The sequence below is a fragment of the Agelaius phoeniceus genome, chromosome 5 (genome assembly GCF_051311805.1).
Source record: "Agelaius phoeniceus isolate bAgePho1 chromosome 5, bAgePho1.hap1, whole genome shotgun sequence".
Taxonomy (NCBI): domain Eukaryota; kingdom Metazoa; phylum Chordata; class Aves; order Passeriformes; family Icteridae; genus Agelaius; species Agelaius phoeniceus.
Window position 1 is genome coordinate 30,845,716 of NC_135269.1, and position 12,725 is coordinate 30,858,440.

At 37.3% G+C, this 12,725-nt stretch overlaps 1 long non-coding RNA gene across 1 annotated transcript in view; it reads right to left on the reverse strand.

Moving 5' to 3' along the window:
* LOC143694134 (uncharacterized) overlaps positions 1–12,725 on the reverse strand; it is a 211,466-nt gene that overhangs the window by 11,957 nt on the left and 186,784 nt on the right. The window lies entirely within an intron of this gene.

Consider the following 12,725-nt stretch of genomic DNA (forward strand, 5'->3'; position numbering starts at 1 on the left):
CTTGGTAGAAAAGTAAATAACCAATTACAGCAATAAAGGCTCAATTTCCAAAAAGAAAGAGAGGATTCTTAAGGGAGTCCCGTATGGAACTGTCTCAGGGACCAAGCGTATTCTTAAACAGTCTGCAAAAGAGACTGAATTATTACCCAAAAAATATGCAAGTAATACAAGAATAGCCTTGATGATCAAAACTAAAATCGACCATAGTGTTCTGAAAGAAAAAAATCTCAAATATTTTGTAATGTTGAGCAGCAGATTAATAAAATGGAAAATAAAATTCATTGTCAGTGGTACAAACGCCCTCACCTATACATACAAATGAAGAACTGAATTAATTTCTACCACCAAAGGAAGATATCTGTATGTCACAGGTTTTGAAATTTTCATAGCATTGCTTAGTCAAAAGGAAAATTGAATGCCAGGAATTTGTGGAAAGATAATAGAAAATGAAATAGCAAACTGCTATATTCATGTACAAATTCCTGATGCCAACACCTTTTAATTATTATGACTTGTTCTGGTCATTCCACCTCCATAAAGATACATTAGAATAAGACAAGAAATTATACAAAAGGCAACAGGAAGGGTTAAGAAACTGGAGAGGCTTCTTTCTACACAAGCAGAGCCTAAACTCACTAGAATTTAGCCCAAAACCGCAAAGGAAACACATAACAGAAACATGGCAAAGAAGGTTAACATTCAATAACTTGTCATTGTTTCTCATAACACCAGACCTGGAGTGAACTAAATCAAATCCTGAGTCATCAAGTTAAAAACAAAGAGTGGAAGTATTTTTTTATTTCAAAATAAAAACACATATGAAAGGTTCACGGATGGGTAATAAATACAGCGATGAATAGGCAGCCTCTGTAAAACTCATGGCCCAGTTCATATCCTGAGGAAAATATTCTATTGAATTTTCCTGCTTTATCCTCTTTTCTAAAATAGCCACTTTGTTCATTTCTACAGAGAAGGGACAGTGACTTAATTTCTCTATGCCAGACCTTCTGAAGCTGTAGTGCCCTCAGGTCATACACAAGAACAGGAGGAATCTCCCAGACTTGTTATAAGCATGGTGAAAGAAAGCTGGTTGAATTTTCCCTTGGAATCCATGCTACAGTCAAGGTCCATCCAAACCTATAAGTTCTCCCCAGCAGGATTTAATGGGAATAAAATCACCATATTAGGAGTCAAGAGCATCTGGCAGTATGGTCAGTGCCACAGGTCTCCCCTTATGACTACCGAACTACAAAATAGATAAAAAAATACTAATGGGACCACCCTGCAGAAAGCTGTCAGCCTTTCAAAGGGCAGTGACAAAAGCTATCTTAAGATCAAGTCTGGTTTTATTGGCAATTTCTTTAACTTCAGAAATTCCTTTAGAAAGTTACACTATATATAGTTCTTACTAACCTTATTTTTAAAGTAACCGTGTTGAATTTAAGAATTTGTTGAAAAGAAAGACTCTGCTATTGTAAGGAGGTTGTCATTGTCGAGGGATAGGGGTCAGCTCTAGCCATTAATCCACTTTCCAAAAGTCTCATTATCAAGAAACAGGAGTTCCAAAGACAGAATTAGGTCTGTAAAAAACTTTTGCTAGGAATTTTTCAGGTTTGTCTTGCAACACATCATAAATATAAAAAGAATGAGATAGTATCTTTGAAGATTTAGAGAATTTTACCTTACCTCATCTGATAGGTTTTATATCATAAGTCAAAAAAACACACAGGGAGAGAAAAAAACATTGTGCAACAAGACCAAGATAGAAGAGAAGGCAGTGATTCAGGAATGATAACTACAGATATTTGATGGTAACAGCAAAAAATGCCATCTTTTCACACAGCATCTGAGCACTGACCTAAATGTTATTGGCAATGCTAGGCACTCATGCACCTGCTAAGGCACCTGCACTGCATCTCCACTAATGAATGGGGAATGACATGAACTGGGAAGGCAGACAGGATGTCTACAGCTGCACAGTCAGAAATGATTCCCACAGCTCCTCTGAGCTCTGGAAATGCTGCAGCAGAAAATTCTACCCATGGCTGCAAAAGCAGTACTGCATTGGAAAACCAGACAGAAATGGTTTGAAAGCACTTGCTTGAAAAAAAAAAAAAAGAAAAATCTTATTTTTAATACTTTTTGTTATTGCAGACACACTTTCAAATTGAGCATTGCAGACTTAAATGGGGTCATCACTCATAGACTTTTAGAAATGCTGAACTTCCACATCTATCAATGGAAGCTGGATGCTAGCAAGAACCAGATTTACACTTATCCAGTTTAGAGTCATCATTTTAGTTGCTTTGATAAAATCTGGTTCCAGTTAAGCGACGTGTTGTTTTTGACTCAGTAGGACCAGCATTCTTCAGAACAGAAGAAAACTCCTTCACTCCATTTGCAGGTTCTTTATCAACTGGCTCTACTTTACCCTTTCATTCCCATGTTCATTCTCACACATTTACAGGAAAGCACATATATATTTCCACACATTTCATGTATGTGTCTGTAGCACTCTTCTAGTCTCTGCTGGTAGATACTTCCCTGGACATCAAGGGTAGGATTTTTCATACCTAACTCCACCTATGTCAGAGTTTATTCTAACTATTTAAGTAAGAAAACACTTCCAGAATATAACTTATAATAGTGATGTTTAAAGTTTACATACCAAACCTCTAAAAGATGCTTTAAATGTCATTCCTGTAACTGACCATTATCTCTGAGTCACCACAGTAGACTTTGAAAAGTACTTAAAAATAAATTACATACTGCACATTTTTATAACCAAAATAACCTGCAAGGTCGATTTCAGTGAATCAAATCATAGCAGCTTTCTTACAGACAAATAAAAAAATTCAAAGCTTTTTGAAGCTGGCAACAGGTATTAGAACTTAAATGGCAAAAAATCTTTTGGAACAGTTCCTCTGAAAATGTTTGGAAACCTCCTAAAAGCACGTCATAGAAATTGTACAATAAGTCCCCTTGAAGGTGGGTACCATTAATTTTGCTACCATAGCAATGTGTCCTTTTTTTGATTAGACAAACACAAAATTTTGCAATTTTGTCCGTTCATTTTTGGTTTCAATGTTAAATAATATTAGGTATTGTTATCTCCATTTAAACACTAGCTTCACACTGCATATGAATAGAATTAAGAATATACTTTATTGGTAGAAAAGATGTGAACAAGTAAGAGCACACAAACACTGCAATTATGAAAAAATCAAAATATCCTACTTACTTTTCATTCTATTAATTGGTTAATATCAATCACTAAAGTTATTCATGGTTGGGACAAATAATAATTGAAAAATCCAGGAATTTCAGATTTCTAGTAAAGCAAGACTAAAAGTTTGAAAGCCATCAGGTACTAAAAATTCTGTGAAATATTTGTGATGCAATACAGTGGAAAACTAAAATGGTAGGGAAAGGAAACAAAACATTTGGCTGCATTGCTTTTCTACTGAAGACAAACAAATTCTATGTCTTGGAGACAACAGGCTGTCAGTAGCTGCAGATCAGGTACATTTTCATTCAAATGCAAATTTAAGAAAAAATTTTGCTGATCTCTGTGCAGATGGTCAAGCCTAGCTCTAGCAAAGTTCTTCCCATTGTAATTTTAAATGTCTTACATGACAAAAGTGAACTATTGATTTTGGGAAGGAAATAGTTTTTTGCATGGCTTAACTAAAAGAAATAAGGATAAAACCCAGATCAAATAAAAGGATAAAACCCAGATCAAATAAAATCAAACATCTGTCTTCTCAAGTTGCACCTTCAGTTCCCTTCCTCCCAGCCACTGCACAGGGTGCCCATAGGCACAGTCACAACAGAATTCCATGTCAGTGTTCCTCAGATGATTAAGCCCCTGTCTGTGGGCATCAGCAGAAACATCACAGTCATTACACAGCTGACCACCTGAGCACCTAAATGTGAGCCATCCCTCTCCATCAGGCCCTCACCCAGTGTTTGTTTCCAAGCACATTTACACTTGTAGGCTCTGCTCAAGAACAGGAGCATTGTAAGCTTTCTTTACACCACCTGCCTGGAAAGTGGAAAAATCTGCTCAATAGTGTGTGAGTTTTGCTGTAGTAAAAAGATTTGTGAACCAGTCCTAAACGATGGATAGAGCCTGTTTCTTTATTCCTAGAGGGACTATTTGAGTGAAATGCATACACAGCCCTGAAATCAAGAATGGGAGGCTTCTGTCTATGAAAGACCTTTTCACATAGCATGTACATTTCTATTTCTATTTCTACATTTCTATGTACATTTCATAGGCTTTCTATTGAAGCCTGTGAAAGGCTTCAGCTTTCTATGTGTTTGAACTTTCCCACAGAGACATAGGCACTCTGAGCAGGAGGGAGTAGAGTTAAGAGCAGAAATAAGGCACGGTGCTCTCTGTGACCTCTGTGCCAGACAACAGTCCTGAGCACAGCCATTTCACTGGTCTAGAAGTGGCAGTATTTGCTGTATTTGTGCAGCATGTGTCACTAACCTACCTGAAGTGTCTCTGAAGCAAAGGGATCACTGTGAAGAAAAAGTGCAGAGCGTCTCTGGCCAGATGGCTGCATGTCCATAAATCTCAGCTGTACACGCAAGAGCAGAGCATGTCTGACACCTCTGGTCACGCAGCTGACCGTGGGAAGCATCAATGCTGCCGGTATTGCAAGAAGTCTTGAAATACCAGGCATGTTCTGCAAAATCCCTGTGATCAGGATTTACGTTAGAAAGAGGATTTTGTTGGAAATTTAGGTCTACAGTAACCCCATTTTTTAAATCTGTATTAATGACTTACATATTTAAAGTCCACCTTGGTCCTAGTAAAACACTTCTGTATTTGGCTCTGGCCTCTTGCTGCTGTGTGTGGATGTGTTGGCTCAGCAGTGTTAACAGGAGCAGAAGGCAATAAAAGTTTATTTTTGTTTTAAACAGTGTAAGCCAATCTGCCCTAGAACGTGCACAGAGAGTTGTTACATTATTTAACAAGGTGCCACTTTTACTTGGTCACTTTTTTAATAATAACTACATTATGCTGCTAGATGTGCCAACTAACATAAGTTTTCTTTCCTCCAACTAAAGATCACACTGTGAAGACTTTCTTTGCCAGAACATGGGATTATTTATATCTAGTAAGAACTTCTATGAACTAGTTAGTGTTGCCAAGCACTTACTCTTTTGCTGCAGATGGTTATGCTAGGGCAGAATTACTCTTTTTTAAGTTACTTCTATACTTTAAAATATGCATTAACAAAAGAATACAAATTGAAAATAAACCACAAATGTAGTTCCAATGCTGTGGTTGTCCAGTTAAGAAGGGAAATATAAGGCTTATTCAGACTTTCCTGAATGCTTCCACGACAGAGTTAGAGCGTTCATTTCCTCAAAGGCAAAACCAAACCCAAGAAGATTAGTAATTAAGGGATTGGCATTCTAAACCTGAAAGCTCTAAGACCCATGCTAAATGACTAACAGCCCATTCAGCACCTATTTCTCACCCAGATATATGGAGAAAATTACATTCCTGTTTCAACCAGCAGAAAGAAACAAAATATTATCATTGACAAATTTGCTCCCATTGCAAGTGAGAAGCAGCACAGGCATCCAACATATGTGCCTTTACACATTTTGTCCAAACTGGCAAATCTGTTTAGTTGGGACGGGAGCAGACTGGGTTGAAGAACAACTTGGAGTGTGACAGTAGGAGGATACACTACCAGCATTATAGCATTCCAAAAGCACTCCTCAAAGGGCAGAGGAAAACTGCATGGCTAAGGAATGCCAGCATCTGTAGCCAACGGCGTGTAAGACAAGCATTATATCCAGCTGCTTTCAATTCCCCAGCTCAAAGGAGCAAAACCTCATTCATAACAGAGGCAGCCTGTAGCATGAATCTGGGGTATGGTGTAACCCCAGACCTCTGCTTCTGCATGCTGTGGGAAAGAAGGTTTTCACCTCTCTGTTCTTAGGTTGAAGTTCTGCTTAGCATCATGGGGGAAAGCGTGATGGCAGGAACCACGAGCCATTCTTGTCATACCATTGACAATAATAAAAAGGAAGCAGACACTGAATGTAAATACTTAGGCATGTTTGTGTGATTCCTTCTTTAAGTTGTTGACTGGTCTAGTGTTCTGGCTGCTTCTCTAACACTAAAAAGAGTCTATGGGAAGTATAGCTGAATGCATGGAACTTGTCTTGTGGCATTGAAAATGTCTTTAATATAGGGCCTTTTAACTTCTGAATTATGAGAATTGATAGGCATTTCTGAAGTAAAGCAACTGGGGCTCAAACTGGACATTAGAAAACATCTCTCCTGGGAGCACAAGATAACAATCACAGAGGCTGTAGGATCACCATTCCTGGAGGTTTGTTGAAAACCTTTGGAGACTTCCAAGATCCAGCTAGGCAAATTCAAGGCTGATCTGATCTAGTTTTGGCAATAGCCCTTCTGTGATTAGGCTTATCTGAAGACTTTAATAACCTAATAGCTGATAAATTTAGTATTTGTTTTAAGTATTTTTTCAGAGACTCTGAAGCACGATTAAGTCTCACCAATTAAATGGTTGATAAGGGCTGATTTCTCTGCAAGGGAAAGAGTAGCAACAACTGTTTCCCAATGTTCTTGGCTGTATCTGGTAAAAATGCTCAGCACACAGAGTACAGCCTGTAGATGCTATCAAACTGAGTTTTGAAAAATAAAAAATATCTTGTCTCCCTGTCTGTTTCTTTGAATCTCAGTAATTGCACCCTTTCTTTGACTGCTTTTTGCAGCTTCTCCTTTTTAACTGATATTGTGCATGCAATACAGTATCATTTCCAATTTGAATCAATTTGATTCAATTTGATTCCAATTTGATCAGCTCCACTTGTCCATTGATATCACATTCAAGCTGCTTACATTCACCTTTACTATCTACTATCTACTACTACACTATCCATACTTACCTTTTAGTTCCTCCCTTTCTCTTCTCTTCACTGTCCCAAAGGTATACCTTTCCTTCCTGCTACTACTATCAATTTACAAAAAAGAATGTTTATCATTTGCCTTCTTCTATGCTTCTTTCTTCTTTATTAGTACATATTAATTTTATCCCTGTTTTGTTTCGGGGTTTTTTTTTTTCTCATTATGTAGTTACATTCTTCAGGGGAGGAGCTATTTTGAAATCAATGCACTTTACATTTTTTCTATTTATAACTCAGAATTAGCAGAGTAGAGCCTGTCAGGAGAGAAAAAAACTTTGGATTACTCCTTCTTTGTCAGCTAATCTCACTGAAGCATATGCCATTGTCAACTAATACATAGAAGTTTTCTCTATACTCGTGTTCTTACATCATCTCTGCTAAAATATGTTCAGGTAAATCTGACCATGACTCATATGTTTGCCTTAACAGTTATTTAGTCCATTGTGTTTACACCTTAATATTATATTTAATATAAAATCTATATTATTTGGATGTTTTACTTGAATGTGTTATGTTTGATATAAATGAAACTATTTCAGATTTAAGCATTTTGGGAAATACATTGTCTTGCTATGTTTTAATCAAATGTGGCTCACACTTTTGATACTCTGTACATTTTTAAAAATCATTTCAGCTTTGGTAGGACTTGTCCTTCAATCTCATCTATTCCTGGATTTGAAGGGAGAGAAGCATACTGTACACTTAGGCTGCTGGGGTGCCATGCTTGACAAACATAAGCTTTTAAGAACAAAATCCACCTCAGTTTAAGCAGCATTCCTAAACCCGCCAACTGTTTACTTGAATCAAACCCAAATTGTTCAACCAGTCTTCTTTTAGCCAGAAGATATTATCTTTTCAGAGACCACCATGGCACTGAAATTTCTAAACTCTCTGATCAGCTGTCAGATGCCAGCTGCCAGCTCATTGCATGCTCGAAGATAACTAGAAACTCTATGTCTAGTTTAAGGCAGTTTCAAGCCTTCAGAATGCTGGGTAGCTCCAATAGGGGTTTGTTCCTCTAAACTCACCTCCTTCACAGGAGACATTTTCCTGGGACTTCATGACTAGACAGTCAGAAGTCTTGAACTGTAGAAAGCATTTCTTTCATATGTCAAATCAGTTTCATCTAGATGCAGTTTCTTTGCTGCTACAATTAGCTATTGACTGATCATTAATTCAATTTTATTAATAGGGAGCTTTTTGGACCTTGACTTATAACACTGTGCTTTAATGCTTCTTCAAGCAGAAGGTTTTCCCTTCTTGAGCAAAGATAAAGCTTAAGTCACAGGGTAGTATCAGGAGAGCATAATCATCTTTTCCTATTTTCCTTTCACAATGCAAATCAAGGAACCCAAATGATTTTTACATCCTTCTTAAACTCTAAATGGAAAAATGTATTCAGGGACAGATGGAATTCTCTATCCACATGGACTTTTTGTCTCATCTCAGCTGCAAGCTGTTCAAGCCACTTTCCAGTAAGACCATTAGACCTCTCAGCTGGCACAGCTTTCACTTATCTTGTACATTCTCTAGTCCTGTTCCAATGTCTCTGGTCTATTATTTAATTTGGCAGACAAACACACTCAACTGTCCCAAATATATTTTCTGGCCCCCTGTGTTTCATTAGCTGCCAAAATGTCAGTATAACCCGCAGCAAAGGAAGTAAGAAGGACTTTTTGTATGAATGTATCTGATTCATTAATCCACTGGGGCAAGTTTTCTTGTTTCTTTCTTAAAAAGTGAATTGTGACTCATAGACATGTTTAGTGCCATAATAGAACACCCATTTCTTGTTTCAAAAAGCTGACCTAAGAGATTGTGACATACTGCTCTATAGCACCTTTAGGAAGTGGCAGTTCCCAGGAAACAGGAGGCATTTCTGGATCACAGAAGCAAGGACTTCATCAACAGCTCCCAGAATGGCATATTGCAGTATTCTTGTAATCTTAGTTGTGCTAAGAGATCTGACTGCATATTATTTTGCAGTTGTACAATGACCAAATATCTCCTTCTGCATTTCCCGCCAGGTTTCCTTGTAAAGTTGTAATATGACAGTATCCCAGTAAAAGGAAGAATTTAGTTGAAAACATTTCACTAAAAATCATTCTCAAACAATACCTTTTCTGTCAGCCCAAATGATGAGCAATACTAAACTTTTCACCAGAACTTCTTTTTTGTTGCATGAATATAAAGAGGTACTAAATGTAAATACTGATTTTCTTTAGAAAATATTATGGATTTTAAATACTATACTCACAGCTATTTTCTCACCCTTTGTGGAGCTGCAAAATAACAACAGGTTACATTAACAACAATGCATAATAACAACAGCATGTATTAATTCATGCATGACATTTTGCACCTGTGGAGATACTTTCTACAGAAATTTTAGTATATGTATATTTTGTCTTGAATTTTTAACATTTGGGTTTATTAAAAAGGAAAAAAAAACATTTAGGTAGACTGTTTCACCTACAACACTTACTCAATTGCTTCTTTTTGCAAATAGCTGACTTTTCTGGAAAACTAATGCACTAAAACCACATCAGTTTAAATATTGTAGACTGCTATCCCATCAGAGCGAGAAGTCTCTTCAACTTCTATCAGTATGTTTCCTGAATATGGAATCATATATTTATGAGACAAACATCTTTTGACTCTGAGCTTTTATCAGTATGTTGCTGCTATCCAGCATATTGCTCCATATATATTTTAATATTAGACAGGAGAAGAAAGTATTGTGACATCTGGTAAAATCAAAACACTGGTGAATCTCACTTAGGAAGAGAAGCTCTGTGCTTCTGCCCAGGCAATATCAAAATCTGTTGTGCTGTTTCTAGGGATAATAGTAAGAGCACCCACATTGTGGTAGAAAAGAATGTCTCATATGGCTTAATGGAAGAAATAAATTATGATCAACAAAGTAGCAAAAATAGCACGTTGATTTTCAAAAGGTGGCTAATGCTAACTTCTTAACTACCTGCAGTCCTTGTTCCAAACCATAATTAGAAAGTCTTATCAGAAGCTCTGTAAATTAGCACTGAAACCAATTTGGTCACGTGGCCTATAATGCCTAGTGACTAGTTTAGACTGGAAAGGAAGGCTGGCAGCCAGCAATGTGGCCTCAGTATGCTGATGCACTGCAAGCTCCATTCTTCCCACTCTCACATATGAACATGAAATCAATTTTCACTGGTTTAATTGCCATTTAATTGGGAAGATTTTCCCCTACAAACTCATTTGCCACTAGATGCCACTAAAGGTCAAACAGGCTGCACAGAAGGCTGAGCATTGACAGCATTGTACTGATAGTGTCCTGCCTTGATGTCCACAAGATGTACATCTTTTGAGAGAGAGGCAAGAATTCACACTTCTATTGGATGTGGCTATAAAATGGATGGAGCTGGCCACATATGCTTAATCATAAATGTCACAGTGTCTGGAGATGGTTTAGGGATTTATTGAATCCCTCTAAGCCACAGAAAAATGAATTAAACATATCAGGGAATTCCTGTGGGTTCACAGTTTCTGAACAAAATTGTGCCACTGGGATGGAAAGGAGTATAAGAAAGGTGTAAATGAGACAGCAGTTAACTCTTCTGAAGCTTGTTTTAGACCACAAAGGAGTAAAAATATATGTAGAAGACAGACATGTAAAAATTCCTAGCATAAGAAAGTTAAAAGGAAAATGCTTTAAAGTCCTGATATGGGTCCATACTGCTGCTGAGAAAAAAAATCTCTGCTGGTTTTGAGGTGAGGGAGAGTTGACAGGAAGGGAGAATGTAGCATGTTATGTTTGCTGGGTTTTCTATGTTCCCCGAAGATCCTTCTTCCTCTTTCTGTTTTATGGGGAACCATTTACACTGTCTTCAGATTGTACCTGTCTATCCTAACTGTCATGCAGAGAGTGATAGCAAACTGCATTGTCCAAGGAGAGCTCTGAAGTCCCTTATGTTAAGGAGGTAAAATCCTGTCAGTGCCATTTCCTTTGAATAAGACATGATGTTCTTTGGAAACACATGGTTTGATGTTCACAATATGCTTACACACCACTCAGAGTTTTGACTTGGTTTGGGCATTTGGTTACTTCCCAGAGAAGATTAGATATGCCCCAAAGAAAGGAATCTGTGGCCAGCATATTATTCTGTGTGTCAGGCCTTCAGGTTTTTTTACCTATGCATGGGGTATTCCTCTCAGAAATGTTGTGTTTTTTTGGTTTTTTTTTTTTTGCTGGAATTTAGGATTTAAGACATTGTTTCTGTAGTTCTATGTAACTCAAGGTTAAGACAAGCAATGTTAACACCATCACTAATATTTTGCATGTTCAAACTTGTAAATAATTTGGGGATAGCTATATGAAAATTCAAAAGACAGTGGAAGTCTGAAAAATGTTTATGAAATTTTTAATTGTCCCAACAGTTTGAAAAAAACTTGTCCCCTTTTTCTCAACTAAGATGGCTGTTTAGGATATACTTTTCATGAAGTACAAAACTCCATGTTTGCTAATGAGTCTATGCAGGGAGAGTGAAGCACTATAAAGCATCATTCAATATTAGCTACGACCCTACTGATTGGCTTACATTTCACCAGAAAAGACCATCATAAAAAAATACTGTGATTTGTGTTAGTTGTTGTGGCTTATGGCAGTTGGCCTTGGCAAATAATGTAAATATGGTGTAAACAAGCAAATTCATTTTAGCAATGTGGAAGTTCTATAGGGGCTTTCTTATTTGTGCCAGAAAAAAATATTTTTTTTTTTCTGGCACAAATAAGAAAGCCCCTATAGAACTTCCCCAGGCTATTTCCCCAATTTCCTTCATATGAGTGCTAAAATGTGTCCAACAAAAAACAGGTTTAGGACATGTTTGTCTAAGCCTCTGTACAAGTCAAAAAGAGCAACCAATCAAGTATGACTCTGTCTGCAGCTTAAAGCAGAGATGGGTAAGATTTTCTTTTATAGGGTAGCACAATGTCCAGTACTACAGAAATCCACTGCACTCATGTCAACTTCCCATCTGCAAGCTGATTCCTGCAGACCATTCTGCCTCCCTGCACTTTAGGAGATGAAACTCTATCCTTGAATCTTGCTGAGGGAAAACACTTTGCTTTTTGCTCTGATAATACCAGTGGCTGTGACTTAAACGAGAAGATGGGAATAGAGCTCTCATGGACACACCCAAATCATCACTTACACAACAGCACATGTAGAAAGAAGGAGAGGAGACAAGTGCCAAACATCCAAATAAATGGCACTATTCACACAAGCCAAAAAGGAGTAAAGATTCAGCATGTCCAGAACTAGAGAGTGAACTGTGGCAGGGAATGTCTGCAAGGAACAAGTATGTCGATGAGAAGCTGCCTTCCTTACTGCTATGCAAAGCTAAGATCTATTGATAATCCAGAAGTGAACTGTATTTGCTGAAAAATCATTTCACTCAGCAGTGTTGGCCAGTGGGAGACTGGGAAATGCTTTGGAAAAATAAAACTAAAAACTATACAGTAACCAAGATCTAGCTCCTTGATTAAGGATTTATTTATTTATTTATTTAGTGTTGCTTCCTTTACCGTTTTTAAGATTTTGCTTTCAAAGTTGGACAAATTTGGAAAGTACAGAAACTTCTCAAAAATCATTTTAATTTGGGAAAAAATAAGGAAAGAAAAGATCTTTAGCTTCCATCCAAGTGGGTTTAAAGATGCAAAGTGTCTGTATGTACAGCTTGATATTTCATTACAGTGCTTTGGCACAGGACATTTTATGAAAT